This window comes from Scyliorhinus canicula, chromosome 1 (assembly GCF_902713615.1).
Source record: "Scyliorhinus canicula chromosome 1, sScyCan1.1, whole genome shotgun sequence".
Classification (NCBI taxonomy): Eukaryota; Metazoa; Chordata; class Chondrichthyes; order Carcharhiniformes; family Scyliorhinidae; genus Scyliorhinus; species Scyliorhinus canicula.
This window is the reverse complement of record NC_052146.1, coordinates 194,715,221-194,732,218: the sequence shown is the minus strand read 5'-3', so window position 1 is coordinate 194,732,218 and position 16,998 is coordinate 194,715,221. Positions and strand designations below refer to the sequence as shown.

General features: G+C 46.4%; 1 protein-coding gene across 1 annotated transcript in view; it reads left to right on the top strand.

Moving 5' to 3' along the window:
- syne1b (spectrin repeat containing, nuclear envelope 1b) overlaps positions 1-16,998 on the top strand; it is a 667,652-nt gene that overhangs the window by 91,912 nt on the left and 558,742 nt on the right. The gene's annotated exons all lie outside the window — the stretch shown is intronic.

Here is a 16,998-nt window from a genome sequence, read left to right as displayed (position 1 = left end):
CGTCCCAATTGCAGGCTCTATTCTCCTTGGCCCAGCGCAGGATTGTCTCCCTGTACCGGTGCAGTCTGGCTATAACTGCTCTCGGTTTTTCCCCTTCCTTGGGCTTCGGGCGCAGTGACCGATGAGCTCTGTCCATTTCCGGTGGGGTGGGAAAAGTTTCCCGCCCCACTAAGGAGCCCAGCATCGCAGCCACGAATGTTGTGGGATTTCTACCCTCTATCCCCTCTGGCAGGCCCACTATCTTGATATTTTGCCTTCTCGAGCTGATCTCCTGGTCGTCTACCCTGCCCTTCAGGCTCCCCTGTGTTGCACTCAGTTTCACCATTCCCCTCTCCAGGGATATGACCCGGTCGCTCGCGTCAGTCGCTGCCTTCTCCAGCTCTTTAATGGTTGCCCCCTGGGCTTCCAGTATCTTCCCTTGGGCTTCCAGTATCTTCCCTTGGGCATCCACTTTCTTCTCCAATCTGGTCAGAACCTGCTGCACCCCTGACATGGCCCTGGTCACTGCTGCCTGTGCTGCGGCCTCTGCGTCTGCTTTTAACTCTGCCTTGAATGCCTGCAGCTGCTTATTGGCCTTTATTTTGAGAGGGAGGAATACAAAGGCCAGGACTTGATGTTCCATTTGCACAGAGCCTTGTCTCAACCCTGTCTGGAGAACTGTGTTCAACTTTGGCCACTGCCCTTCAGGAAAGATATATTGACCTTCGATGGTGTGAACTGCAAATTTTACAGAATAATTCCACAGTTCAAAAGGTTAAGATGTAAGAATAGGCCACAAAATATGGCTTGAATTTCTTTTGGAAAGGTGAGAGGTGAGCTGATTGAGGTGTATCAAATGTTGAAGGGATTGATTGGGTAGATACCCCTGAATAATTTTCCTCCAGTGAAGGAGTCCATGACAGGAGAGTTTAGTCTAAAAATTAGTGCCAGACTGCATGGAGATGGAGTTAAATGTAGAAACACTGTTTCACATCAATCACACAACTTGGGAATCAATAGATTTTCATTTGGCTAAGATATCAGCTCAGGGATATTGAGTATTGGTGAGGAACTTTGGTATTTGGGCAGCACGGTAGCACAAGTGGATAGCACTGTGGCTTCACAGCGCCAGGGTCCCAGGTTCGATTCCCCACTGGGTCACTGTGCGGAGTTTGCATGTTCTCCCCGTGTCTGCGTGGGTTTCCTCCGGCTGCTCCGGTTTCCTCCCACAGACCAAAAACGTGCAGGTTAGGTGGATTGGCCATGATAAATTGCCCTGAGTGACCAAAAAGGTTAGGAGGGGTTATTGGGTTACGGGGATAGGGTGGAAGTGAGGGCTTAAATGGGTCAGTGCAGACTCGATGGGCCAAATGGCCTCCTTCTGCACTGTCTGTTCTATGTTCTAACTGGAGATAAGCTAGAAATCAGCCATGATCTGCCCCAGGGTTTGATCCCGGCTCTGGGTCACTGTCCGTGTGGAGCTTGCACATTCTCCCCGTGTTTGCGTGGGTTTCGCCCCCACAACCCAAAGATGTGCAAGGTAGGTGGATTGAACACGCTAAATTGCCCCTTAATTGGAAAAAATTAATTGGGTACTCTAAATTTTAAAAAAATGATCTGCCCCAGGAATATGCAACAGATCCAGTTTTCAATGGAAATTGAAACTGGTCCGAGATGGCCGGTCCCAGTTAAATTGAACTGGTCCATGCTGGCAAGTTAAGCTGCTATGATTGGATGGTGAAGCAGACCAGATGGGTTGATTGCTGCATCCTCCATTTATATAGCACTTTTCAAGTTTGTGGCATGTCCCAAAATATTCCCAGCGAATAAATTTCTCATAAATTTCAGACACTGTTCTTTCGTCGGCTAATGTGCACAGCAAGATTCCGCAAACAGTAAATGAGATATGCGGCCATTGAGTTTGCATGAGGGGTGTACATTGGCCAGGATAGCACCTTCCAAACCTGCAACCTATACCATCGAGAAGGTCAAGTGCAGCAGACACATGGGAACAGCACCACCTGCAAATTCTCCATCAAGCTCCACTCCATCCTGACATGGAACTGTATCGCTGTTCCTTCACTGTTCAAAATCCTGGAAATGCCTCCCTAACAGTGCTGTGGCTTAAGAAAGCAGCTTGCCACCACCTTCTCGAGGGAAATTACGGATGGACAATAAAATAGTGGCCTGTAGTCATGTTGCAGCTGTATAGAACCTTAGTTTGGCCACATTTGGAGTAGCGTTCAATTCTGGTCGCCACACTACCAGAAGGATGTGGAGGCTTTAGAGAGGGTGCAGAAGAGATTTTGCAGGATGTTGCCTGGTATGGAGGGCATTAGCTATGAGGAGCGGTTGAATAAACTCGGTTTGTTCTCACTGGAGCGACGGAGGTTGAGGGGTGACCTGATAGAGGTCTACAAAATTATGAGGGGCATAGACAGAGTGTATAGTCAGAGGCTTTTTCCCAGGGTAGAGGGGTCAATTTCTAGGGGTTTAAGGTGTGAGGGATAAAGTATAGAGGAGATGAACAAGGCAAGTTTTTTACACAGAGGGTAGTGGGTGCTTGGAACTCGCTGCCGGAGGAGGTGGTGGAAGCAGGGACGATAGTGAGATTTAAGGGGCATCTTGACAAATACATGAATAGGATGGGAATAGAGGGATACAGACCCAGGAAGTGCAGAAGATTTTAGTTTAGATGGGCAGCATGGTCGGCACAGGCTTGGAGGACCGAAGGGCCTGTTCCTGTGCTGTACTTTTCTTTGTTCATTGTTCTTTTTAGCCAGCGACATGAAAGAATAAACTGCATATCAGGGACTTAGCTGTGCCATGCTGTCGGCTCGAGAGGGTCAATTTGGAGGGGCGGTGGGGGTTCGATTTAACGCCTCATTCGAAAGTCCACCGAAGCAGCATTCCTTCGGTACTGCATTGGGAGCCACGGCCTAGGTTTTAGGCTCAATTCCTTAAGCAGACTTCATATCCATCTGATTAAGAGCGCATCAGCTCGGTTAATTTAGTAGCAACTTTCCTCAGGCTACGCGCTCTTCAAAGGTCAGCCTCAGGGACGTTTGAGGTAGTTATTGTTTGTTGTCAGTCTTTAAACGTGATTCCAGTCGCGAGACTCCTTCTCCAGTTGATCTTCTTTCACAGTTTAACATTCCACACAATCGCTTGCTGTTTGCTAAAGTTCTGAGCTGAACTTTAGTGCTGAATGGTATCAGTGTAATATGAACAAAAGGCTATTGAAATGATTGTAACGTCTTAATATACTACAGCAAATAGAAAGGGCTTGTTGTTCAATAACAGTATGGAAAAAGTGACACTTAATCTCCTGCCATTTATTCTTAGTTTCCTGTTGCTTTACCCACTTAAATCATTGCTGCACTCAGGGAGTGTTTTAGTTGTGTTCGTGCACTTTGAAACAGAGTATTAAATGGACTGGCGCGTTGATGTGCCAAAGGCTCATAATTGTTCCGGACCCCAAATTCCTGCGCAGAGTTGGGAATGCCACCTGCTTTTCCATAATAGTTTGAGCAGTATGCCGGCGGCCTGGATAGGGTGGAGAAAGTGATGATGGGAACAGTTAGAACATAGAACATAGAACATACAGTGCATAAGGAGGCCATTCGGCCCATCGAGTCTGCACCGACCCACTTTAAGCCCTCACTTCCACCCTATCCCCATAATCCAATAACCCCTCCTATCCTTTTTGGACACTAAGGGCAATTTAGCATGGCCAATTCACCTAACCTCTTCTGAACCTGCAGAAAGATAACTCCCACAGGAATATAGTTTCCTGCTTACAGATGAAGCTCTGTCGGCCCTCCCATGGCACTATTTTGAAGCGAGCGTGGGTATTATCCCTGATACACTAACCAACATTGGCAATATCACAAAATGAGGTGGTTACTTTGTCTTTATTGTTTGGTGAATCTTTTTTATTCTAAACATACACAACATCAACAAAATACACAGTCCATCAAAGCATTGTCAACAGTTTGTACAGTTTTCCCCCCTTTAAACCCACCCCCGTGATATTTTCCATAATAGTTTGAGCAGTATGCCGGCGGCCTGGATAGAGTGGAGAAAGTGATGATGGGAGCAGTTAGAACATAGAACATACAGTGCAAAAGGAGGCCATTCGGCCCATCGAGTCTGAACCGACCCACTTTAAGCCCTCACTTCCACCCTATCCCCATAATCCAATAACCCCTCCTAACCTTTTTGGACACTAAGGGCAGTTTAGCATGGCCAGCCCACCTAACCTCTTCTGCACCTGCAGAAAGATAACTCCCACAGGAATATAATCCCGAAAATAAATGAACGGCCTCCACCGCACCTTAAAACCCTCTTCTGACCCTCTCAACTCGAATTTAATCTTCTCCAGCCGGAGAGCGTCGTACAAGTTCCCCAGCCAAGCAGCCACCCCCAGAGGCATATCCGACCTCCAATTCAGCAGGATCCTTCATTAGGCAATCAGAGAGGCAAAGGCCATTACCTTGGTCCCCTTACCCTCCAGCACCTTCAGCTTCTCCCAAAACCCCAAAGATCACCACCATAGGGCCCAACCTCACATCTGTCCCCACTATCCTGGATAACGTCCTAAACACCGCCTCCCAAAAGCTCTCCAGCTTCTCACAGCCCCAGAACATCCCCAGGGGTATTTGCACCCCCCCCCCCCCATAACTGACACCCATCTGTCACCCCCTGGAAGAACCCACTCATCTTCACTCGAGTCATGTACCCCGTGCACCACCTTGAACTGAATCCTTGTGCAGGAGGAGGTTGAGTTCACCCACCGCATCACCTCACACCCGAGTCCCCAACCTACCTCCCTCCCCAACTCCTCCTCCCAATTACGCTTTATCCTCACCACCTGTCCCTTGCCCTGCTCCCCCAACCACCTGTATATGTCCCCAATCCTACCCTCCCCCAAGTCGTCAAGAAACAGTAGTTGCTCCAACAGTGTGAACTCCGGTAACTGGGCAAACGTCTGTCACGCCTTTCGCGTGAAGCCCCGCACCTGCATATACCTAAACTCACTGCCCTGTGGCAACTCAAAAACCTCCCGCAGCTCGTCCATTCTCACAAACTTCCCCTTTGAGAACATATCCCTAACCTGCTCTAGCCCCACCTCGCTCCACTTCCCATGCATCCCATCAATTCCCCCTCCCCCCGGCTTAAACCTGTGGTTCCCACACAATGGGAACACAACATTTTGACCAACTTAAATTGCCTCCTCAACTGGTTCCATATCCCGATAGTTGACTGCACCAGCGGACTCCCCGTATACTTCCCTGGGTGTAACAGCAATGGGGCCGTCGCCTGTTCCCTCAGACTAGAACACCTGCAGGACTCCTCCTCCAACCTAATCCACTCCACCCCCACCCCTCCATCAACGCCTCGCCTTCTCCACATTCGCAGCCCAGTATAAATACATCAGGTTCGGGAGCGCCAATCCTCCTTTCTGTCTCTGCCTCTAACTGAGCCCTCTTCACCCTCGGTACCTTCCCCACCCAGATAAATCAGTGCCACCGCCCTCTGAAAGGAGGCCTTCTGGAGAAAGATCAGGAGGGTCTGAAAGACAAACCGGAACCTTGGCAGCACATTCATCTTTAGCACTTGCACCCTCCCTGCCAACTTCAGGTGCAAAGTGTCCCACCTCTTGAGATCCCCCTAAACTCCTCTACTAACGCTGTCGAGTTCCACCTATGCATCGTGGCCCACTCATGCGTTACCTGAATCCCCAAATACCTAATTCGCTCTCTTACCAACTTAAGGGGCAGTACATTCACCGGGAACACCTCGTTCTTCCCTACATTCAGCTTGTTCCCTGAGGATGCCCCAAACCTCTCCAATTGGCCTCATGGGTCTGATACAGGTCGTCTGTGTACAATGACACCCAATTCTCCCTTCACCACATCACAATCCCTTGCCACTCGGCTGACCCCCGAAGGGCCATCACTAAGTGCTCGATTCCCAGTGCAAGTAATAACGGCGACAGCGGGCACCCCTGCCTCGTTCCCCTGTGCAGCCCGAAATACCCTGAACTCGGCTTGTTCGTATGCACGCTTGCATCTGGGTACACATACAAAAGACGCAACCAAGTCACAAACTGCGGTCCAAACCTAAACCTACACAGAATTTCGAACAGATACCTCTACCCTACCCAGTCAAAGGCGTTCTCCACATCCATGAATACAATGATCCCCCCCCCCCCCCTCTCCACATCCATGAATACAATGATCCCCCCCCCCCCCCCCCCCCCCCCCCCCCGGCTGTCATTACTACGTTCAACAGCCTCCTAATGCTGCTGGATGGCTGCTTACCCTTCACAAAACTGAGGGCCTCATGGCGCCGTGGACCAGGGTTCAATCCCTGCCCCAGGTTACTGTCCATGTGGAGTTTGCACATTTTCCCCGCACCTGTATGGGTCTCACCATCACAACCCAGTGATGTGCAGGGTAGGTGCACTGGCCATGCTAAATTGATCCAAAATTGGAAAAAAGATCGAAAAAAAAAACAAACACTGTGGCACACACCCCTCGAACCTACATGTCAACACTTTCGCCAGTACTTTCACATCCGTATTCAACTAAGAGATGCGCTTGTAGGACCCACACTCTTTGGAATCAGTGAAATCGATGCCTGAGTTAATGTTGCTGGCAGCTCACCCCTCTACCGCCTCGCTAAACATCCCCCACAGGTAGAGGGCCAACTCTGTTGCAAACTACTTATAAAACTCTGCTTGAATTCCATCCAGCCCCAGGGCCTTTCCTGACTGTACTCCCCTAATACAATCCATCACCTCCCTCAGCCCTAACTGCTTCTCCAATACCTGCTTCTTTCTCTCCTCCAGGCCTGGGAACTCCAACCCATCCAGAAACCGTCCTAAATGCCCCACCTCTCTCCCCCCGGCTCGGCCTTATACAACTTCTCATAGTACCCCCTGAACACCTCATTTATCTTTTCCAGCTCCGACACCAACTCCTTCTCTGCCCTTACTTGCAAAATATCCCTAGCCGCTGCCTGTTGCTGCAATTGGTGAGCCAGCATACGATTCATCTTCTCTCCATATTCATATTGCACTCCCCTTACCCTCCGCAACTGCCCCACTGCCTTGCCTGTCGACAACATGTCAGACTGCCCCTGCAACCTATTCCTCTTGCCAGCAACTCCTTTATGGTGGCCGCCCAATATCTGCTATCCACCTCGACTATCTCATCTAACAGCCACCGTGTGCTCCTCCCTCCTCCTCCTATCCTATGAGCCTTAAATGAAATAATGTCACCTCGGACCACCATCTTCAAAGCTTCCCAGAATGTGGCCGCCGACACCTCCCTATTTTGGTTAAGCTCCACATAATTCCTAAATCAACACTCTCCCCTTCTCATGAAACAGCTTGTCAGCCAGAAGTCCGAAATCCAACCTCTATCCAGCCTCTGCACCGCCCCGAACTAAGCCTCACATCCAGCCAATGCAGCGCGTGATCCAAAATCACAATTCCTGGATATTCCATCCCTACTACCCATCATCACTGCCTGACTTACAACGAAAAAAATCAATTCTGGAGTACACCTTGTGCGAAAAGAAGGTGTACTCCCTCCCTCCTGGGTTCCTGAACCTCCAGAGATACACCATCCCCATTCCATCCAGAAACACTCCCAGCTCTCTCACCATCCTCAACCTTCCCATTAACTTGGGGCTAGACCTGCCCACCTCCAGCTCCACCATACAGTTAAAATCCCCTCCTATGATTAGCTGGTGCGAGTCCAAGTCTGGAATCGCCCCTAATACCCTCTTTACAAGAGGGTGCTTGGGACGGTCATTCCAGTTAGGCGCATAAACATTATCTAACACAACTAGCATTCCCTCTAACACCTCACTCACGATCACAAACGTTCCCCCTGGATCTCGCACCTCCCTGGACCCTCCAAATCCTGCTCAACAAAATGGCCAGCTCCCTCGACTTTGGACCAAGTTGCTTGGGGGATCGTGTTTGATGTGGCTTCCCTAAGTTACAACAGTGACTTGAAGACTACTTCATTAGCTATGAAAGACATTGTGAAGTTCTGAAAGGCTCCATATCAATGCAAAGTTATCTTTTATGGGGTACATGAGTGCAGAGTAATTGCAAGAACAGAGTAGTTGTTAATGATCCACACAGTTATTCTCCTTAATTTTAAAAATAAGTTTAGAGCACCCAATTATTTTTTTCTAATTAAAGGGCAATTTAGCGTGGCCAATTCACCTACTCTGCACATCTTTGGGTTGTGGGGGGGAAACCCATGCAGACACTGGGAGAATGTGCAAACTCCACACAGACAGTGACGCGGGGTCGGGATCGAACCCGGGTCCTCAGCACCATGAGGCAGCAGTGCTAACTACTGCGCACCGTGCCGCCTCCTTATTGTTCAATGTTTCTTATTCCACTGCCATTCCGTTGCTCCTTGCTAACGAACCAGATTTACAACAAACTTGAAACCTTAGATTCCTCACCACCACCATCCAGCCCCCTCCCCCAAACTGAGAACCTTGTTCTCTCCCCTACTCTTCCTGCTTCAGGAATCCCAGCCCTTTCCCTGCCAAGGATTTTGCCCTCCACCCCATGCCTACTGTGGAATGTGCCATCCCACATTTTGTGTTTCTCTCGGAGTGAAGCTACGGTCGGTGTGAGCAGTGATCGGTGAACTAGTCTGACGTCTTGACTGTCATCTGCTGCTTTTCCACATTTGGATGTCACAAGATGACACACGCCGCGCTTTGTCATCTTCTCGACCCGACTCCAAAGGCTGCTTCAAGCTCCTCACCCACCATTCTTCCCTATTAATCCCTTTGGTTGTTCCTAAAGGCGAAAGGTGAGAGGGTTCAGCAGCCGAACATTCCTCCCACTCTCTCCACCACCAATCATTGCAAACTCTTCAATGAACTGGGAAGAAGTGAATTATCTGGAAAAACAAAATGAATAAACCAGGCAGAGCACGGGGACAGTGCATGGATAGAATGAAGAGCTGGGAGAAAGTAAACTCAAATCAAGTGGATAATAAAATGATCTAGATTAATTAACACTTTTACTAGAGAATAGGGCTTGATGCCGAATTTTGACCACAATTTGCTGTGCGTCATCTTTGACTTGACCTGTCAGGTTGATGAAAGAGCAAGGTAATTGAGACTAGCTGGTTGGCCCTTTCAAAGTGCCAGCACAGGCACAATGGATCAAATGGCCTCCTCTTTCTTTGCTTTGATGCACGGCCTACGACTATAAATCTCCCATCTTTGAATTGTCTGGTGCTCCTCATGCTGCTAATGGCTTCTTTCATTGTGTGATTCCAGCACATTCTTGGAGAAAGTTGGTAGTTTCACTGAAGGGATGTTGGAGTTGGGTAAACTGAGGAGTCTTGTCTTCCTCCCACTGCCAATTAACAGGCTTGTCAGAAAGACCAGAGTCATGAAGCAACTCATTAGTAAGAAGCTTTCCTTTATGCACCGCATGTACTTTCTGTGGGTGGAGTTGGTTTGAGTGTTTCTGTTGGGGACTCATCACACCATGGTGCTCAATTAGCAGGAGTTGGCGATCCGGGCTTCCGGATGAGGATGCAAATTTGTTTTTACAAGCAGGGCAGCATAGTGGTTAGCACTTCTGCTTAACAGCGCCAGGGACCCGGGTTTACATCCGGCCTTGAGTGACTATCTTTGTGGAGTTTGCACGTTCTTCCTGTGTCTGTATGGGTTACCTCCGAGTGCTGCACTTTCCTCCCACAATCCAAAGATGCGCAGGTTAGGTGGATTGGCCATGATAAATTGACACTTAGTGTCCAAAACGTTAGTTGGGGTTATGGGGATAGGGAGGGAGCATGGACCTAGGTAGGATGCTCTTTCAGAGGGTTGGTGCAGACTCGCTGGGCTGAATGGGATCCTTCTACACTGTAGGGATTCTATGATTCAGGAGTTATGACCTTTCCCCATCTGAGTGAAAACCTGGCCTCTTGCTGTACATCTTCCCTCCACCTGCAGTTAATCCTCAGCTAATAGGCCTCTAGACATCTCGACTTTTTGGCCCACTGGACATGGAGGCCCAAGATGGACCTTCAACCACCAGCGGCCAGCGGCGTGACACATTTCAAAAGGCAGTTAACAGTCAACTACATTGCTGTGTGCTGGAGTCACATGTAGGCCAGACCAGACCAGGTAAAGACAGCAGATTTCCTTCCTTAAAGGGGTTTTAGTTGACCAGATTTTTTGTGTCAATTGTTTCATGGTCATCATTGGATTACCATAATTAATTCCAGATTTCTATCGAATTCAAATTGAAGCATTTTACCATGGTGGCATTTGAACCCAATTCCCGAGCATTACCATGGTCTCTGGATTGCTAGTGCAGTGTCAATACCGCTATGCCACCACTTCTCATGTGCTAATGCATGCAAAGGTGCTTTCCTACATTGTTCATCGGGAAGCGTTGTTAGCTTCTGGCTGCTGTTGAGTAAAGAGTCTAGGGTTTGCTCCTTTTCCCAAACACCTTTATTTTCCTTGAACACACTCTATACTAAACTCTATCACCACCACAAGTGCCACCTGCAACATCTTTTCATATCAGTGTCAATTTGACATGTAATTGCAATGGCTCCTCACCCATTTCTAAGAGCCTCACTTCCTTGGAAAAAAAATAATTTGGTAAATATTGGTTCCCCCTGAAAAAACAAAATTACAAGAAACTCAAAAGCACACGCAATTTAGCCCCATTTAAAAAAATTCTTTTTTGGAAGGAAAAATAAAGTCACAGAAACAGGGGCCCTTCATTAATAGTATCCAAAAGTTTCTGCGAACTAGCCCCTCTTTTCGTAAAACAACCGGATAACTGATACCTACTGTCGACCCATTTAATTTTTACTATCTCCCCTTTGTCCAACATCTGTTTCAAATTTGCGATGTCTATCCTCAAATTTTTTCATTCGCACTTTTTGTAGAGTGCACATTTTCCCACAGGGATTTATTGTCAACGTGACACTCAATGGGTGTGTTACCCAAATCCCCTAATCCCAAAATGTCTGTCAATATCTGGGCTACATAAAAGGCCATATCCACCGCCTCTACAAGGCTTAACATCTCAGCAGCCAAAATGCTTTTGACAACCCTCTTTATTTTCTTTGTTTCCCACACAAAGGGGCAACATTTACCATTGTTCCCCAAAAGGAAAATTCTAACACCTCCTGAGCTTGAAACCCCATCACATAAATTTGTGTAGGATGCATCACTATAAATTATGAATTTCAAGTGCCTCAGATCACCTAAAACCGGGAACCTCAAAACACACTCCTGCATTTTTAGTTTGGCCAATGCTTTATTTGCTCTCATTTTGTCTTCTACTTTAGCATCATTCATTTTTGTACTCAAATCTAAGACATCAAAACTAATGTTTGGTCTAGTGCGTCTACCTAACCAATTCAGTTGCCCAATTAAACTTCCCAGTTGCTTTTTTTCCGTCTTTGAAACTGCCGCGTCTTTTTGTGAAACCCGGCCACGACTAATTGCTATTGGGCTGATGCTCTCCAAATAAGATTGCTGACGTAAAGTTGCACCTAACTCAGTCTGTCCGATTTCCAGTCCAATATATTTAAATGCACCGGAAGCCTGATTTTTTAACCCTGAATTTTTTCCTCAAACCAGAGATTACAATAGCTTCAAAATCACTAGTCTCACCCCACAAAAAATCATCGACATGCATCAAAAAGATGCTAGAAAGATTTCCTTTATAGTGCCAATAAAACATTGCCGGATCTGCTTTCAACTCGCAACAGCCTAACTTTAACAAAACTAACCTTACCGAAAAATACCAGACTCTAGACGCATTATTTAATCCATACATTTGTTCAACTTCCAGAGTACCCCCTCTGTGTTAGCTGCCTCTTTAGGAGGACAGAGAAAAATGTCTCTCTGAAGCTGATGCCCCTGCAAAAAGCCAGCTTTTATATCTACAGGTTTGCATTCTCATGCCTTTGTGGCTAATAGAGCCAAGAAGATCTTTAAAATAGCCTCTCCTGCCGTAGGTGAATCTACCCTTAAATGCTAATCTTCTAAGTTTTCTTCAAATCTCCTTGCCACAAGCCTGGACTTTGCCTTATAAGTTCCATCTGGAAGAACCTTTTCCGTGCAAATCCATTTGTGGGATAGAGCTCTATGTCCCCTATACGGTACTTCTGTGTATACCCCAAAATCACTCCAACTATGCAGTTCTTGCTGTTTGGCATCTTTGATACCTTTTTCATCTAATTTATTGGAGGCCACCAAAATCTCACGAGCATGTGGGCTTCTACTCTAGTAGCATTTGCAGTCCTATCCATGTTCTGAGACCTTAACAAACTACGTCCCCTCTCCCGCCTGGTATCTCGTTATGTACTGCTACTGCTTGACGTTTCTCTTCCTGCTGTGAGATGTTCTTTCAATAGTTCTCGCCTTTTACTGTGAACCTATTCACTATCCGATTTGCTATCTGAACTGGCACTGCATTTTTGAACTTTGTGTTCCCAATCCATTGTCTTGACACCCTCCCCTGTATGCGGTACATTCAATCAGTGTTTATACTTTCCTGCTCTGCCAATAACAGTTGCATCCTTTTATTGACTAGGCCCTGCAGGAAAGTATGTCTCTTTCGTACCAACTTTTGGCTGTTGTCCTTTCAGAAAAATGGCCGGTTCTTATTCATCAGAAGTATTGTGTTCCTCTAAAGAGACCCTGTCTATATTGGTTAACTGGTCCTTATAGTTCTGTAACAGGTATGTACCAGATGACCCTGGTTCCTCATCATGTTCATCTGCTCTGTCTAAATGTGAAAGTTGTAATCTGTACCGATTATCCTTGATGAATGTACCCTAATAGTCTGATTGGTATGTTGCAAAACAATTGTTTTGCCATCTATGCCTATGATCTTCCCTGGGCCTTTCCATTCATTAGAATTGTCTCTCTTATAGTACACTCTGTCTCCTTGCTGAAAAACGGTATTTGATGACCGTACATTATGCCTTAAAGCACTACGAATGCTTTCAGAAATTTCTGCTTCCAAAAAAGCTTTTCTACTGCTATGTAATACATTTAAATGCTCAGCAAAGGCAGAGCTAATTGTAGTCCCTTCCCAAGCTGGAAGCTGGTCATCCAAAATGGACAGAATTTTAGGATTTCTACCAAACACGAATTGATAGGGACAATAGCCCCCAACCATCTGCAACACATTTTTTGCATGTATCGCCAATGCTAAGGATGAAATTAACTTGAAATGTGGTTGATCTGCCAACATTTCCGGGGCATGTCATCTATTACCGCATGGTTTCTTTCACACACACCATTACTAAATGGGTTTTCCGCACCCATATTCATTTTTTTAAAAACTTAGAATACCCAATTTTTTTTTTCCAATTAAGGGCCAATTTAGTGTGGCCAATCCACTTAACCTGCACATCTTTGGGTTGTGGGGATGAAACCCAAGCAGACATGGGGAGAATGTGCAAACTCCACACGGACAATGACCCAGGGCCGGGATTCGAACCCGGGTCCTCAGCGCCGCAGTCCCAGTGCTGACCACTGTGCCACATAATGCCCCCACAGCCGTATTCATAACTGTGATATTCACGTTTTCACACATATCTCTAAACTCATCGCAAATTCTCCCTGTTGTCTGGAAGGAATTTTGCCAGTGGGTCCAATCCTGACCCTATCCATTTTTCCATGATCTGATCCAGGAGTACTCTCTTTTCTTTCCTATGTACAATGGTTGATTGACTAAATCTGGTCGCTAAATCTACAAAATGCAAAATAAATATATTGTTAGCTTTATCCCAGATCTTAAGGTACATGGCCACAATGTCTTCAAAATCCTTGGCCAAAAGTAGGGTTACTATCGGTCGTGATGGTACCCTTCTGTACTTCCTACAAACCTCACAGCGATCACTAACCTGTTCTATCAGTTTAGTATAATCTTCATCCCTTACCCCTGCATCCTTTAATAAATTTTTCAGCCTCCGAGGAGACGGATGCGCAAATTGCCTATGCAGTTTCAATACGATGAGCTTTTTATCAGCTCAAGCCCCATTTCCAGCTGCTAATAACACATCCTTGGGTGCGCGCGAGCGTAGCGGTCGCACTGGAGAAGGGCTCCCGCCGGTCTGCGACAGTTCAGCGTTTTCCGGGGGTTTCCCCGTGGTTTCGCCAGTCGCCATTTCTTCGGCTGTTGGGGCCTGAGGGACGGGTGCGGGGTCGGGCCGGTTTGGAGCCGGTGGGGAACCCTGTGACCGGAGTAGCAGGGGCATCGAGCCCAAAGCGAGCTGCGGAGGAGGTGCGTGGCCTGAGGTGAGGCCTGAATCTAGCATATATGTAGAGTGGGAGCAGCGCACACATGAGGATTGACGTTACATTCGTTACTGATTATTGTTTCTTGTTGGGGGTAAATTTGGGAGAAAACGTGAAAAAGGAGAATAAAATGTTTTTTTTATAAATAACACATCCTTAACAACTGCACCTGAAATATTATTTGTCAGTAAATACATTTTGTCAGGAATACAATAGTGTCCCGACTGTGTAAATTGTAAGTTCACCGTCTTTCCAAAAACTGTTGCCTTATCCTGTTCCATATCCAGTTTCATGTGTGCTTTCTTCATCGACGGTCTGCTCAGAAGCAAAGGTATCTCACTTGATACAACATCTGTGCTAATGAAATGATTCACTCCGGCAATATTGCAAGGGATCACCACTCTTTTCAGTGACTTCAGGGTATTATCACCCCCAAACCTGAAACTTGTGGAACTTTCACATTCCTTAACCTTGTTGCGATTTTCAGCATTCAAAGAGTCCAGGTGACATTGTAACCAGTCAATTCCACACACCCTGGATGTGCAGCCACTGTCCAATGTAGCACAATTGAAGGATTCTGCAATCAACAGTCTCATTACCGGAGTAAAACTGCTTGTTAATAGGGCAGTGCCTTGTTTCTGGTCACTATCCTTTTCCTCTTCCGACTCTTCTGTGTCATGTGTAGCTTCAAACGCTCTATTATAATGTGTTGGACAGCTGAAAGCATAATGATATTGAGAATCACACCAAAACCATCGATTTATCATACCCCGGGCATCTCTGGGGTTCATTTTCCTATTACCCTTCTCCATGTCCCTCCTCCTGTTCTAGGTTTTAAATGGTTTTCTGTCCTCATAATTTCCGGGTCCCGATCTCCTCCATACTCTCGTAACCTGTTTGTAACTGTACAATCTCGCCATCCTGTCAGTAGTGTATCTTCCATAGTCTACTTTATTGCTGACTGACCCATTTGTGTCGTAGGAATTGAATGTTTCCCCAGAAACATTTTTAAGGCCTCTATCATCTGATCGAATAAGGTACCATTATCTGCAAACTTAACTCCTGTCAAAACCAGCTATCCATATTGGTAGCTCTAGCACGTCTCCATTGGTTGTATGATCGCCTTTCAGAAAATAATGGCGGATATTCATATCCTGACATCTTTAGTCTAGGTTCAGCCATATTTTTTTTTTCACTCACTCCTTGGTTGATGCATAATTTATTTTTATTCTTCTGGAAAAGTTGTATCTTTCAAGCCTTTACTTTTGCACAGCAACCATCCTCTCCTACCACTGTTAGCTTCTGGCTGCTGTTGAGTAAAGAGTCAGGAGTTCTGCTCCTTTCCGAAACACCTTTATGTTCCTTGAACACATGCTATCGTAAACTCTATCACCACCACAAGTGCCACCTGCAACCCCGTTTCACATCAGTGTCAATTATTAGATACTTAACATCAATTTGACATGTAACTGGAATGTCTCTTAACCCATTGCTATCAAGCGTGACCCTCTTTTAACCTGTCTTTAAAGCCTCGAGAACCACTGAATTATGTTTTCATTTGTATTTGTATCTTTGTTGTTCTAAAACCATAAATGCCTTAATAAAATGTTTGTTTAAGCCTCGAGAACAAAATTTCAAAGATTTATTCCAAAGTCGGGACACTGATTTCTGGCCTCACGCCAAATTAGGTTCCCCACCTGCCCCACTTCCTGCTGCTGGCGGGACTGGAATATTCCACCCAGGAAGTGAGTGAAACAAGTGGGAAGGTATTTATCTCCCAGATCCTGCAATCCTTGCCTTCCTTTAGCTGCTGGATTTCCCGAGGCCTGGAGAATATAACCGGTCAGGGTTAAATTCAAAATTGTGGCTATATATGATGCTGGAAACCTCATTCTGGGAGTGAGTAGACAGCCCCCCATCCCGCCCATGTTAAAGCTGGAAGGGGGCGGGTGGCAGTAAGTAATTCGAGAGGGTGTGAGACTGACAACCAGCATTGTCTTCCACTTTGGGTCCCTCCATTTCCATCATTGCTTCCCCCTCCCACACATGCACTCCTTGCCATCTGACATGCCCTGCCCATGCAGCCCCGGCCGCAGTGATGGCCCCTGCTCACTGGATCCCATACCTTGTACCACTGGCACCCACACATAACGTTACCTGGACCGGCGCTGGTCCCTTCCCCAATGCATAGGATTCAGAGTTTTGAAATTCTGGCATCCATACTTTTTGGAAGTTAAAATCTAACCCACCCTCCTCCATTTCTGTATATTTGTTTTGTGAAACATTGCAAACAAACTAGACCATTCACCTCTGGCACAGTGATTGGGAAGTTTAAATAATTGATCACTAGCTTTCTCATTTATTGAATGCAGACGAGTAAATGGATTTTGGCTACAGATCAGCCATGATCTAATTGAATGACAGCACAGGCTCGAGGAGCAAAGGGCCTCCTTCTGTTCTTATTCTATAAGAGCATCTCAAATGTGAGGCAGAATCGTGAGTGCACAGCACGGGCAGATTGCAAATTACCACTTTAAGCACTGTTTCTGTCAAATCATTGTCTTTTATTGCAGCTAAACGTGGATGGTTTTTATTCTAGTCAATTCTAACTCTTTGTGGATTATAAGCACTAACCAATGCAGGGGCCCAGTTTACATTCCTAGCCTGTGAACTGGATCCAAG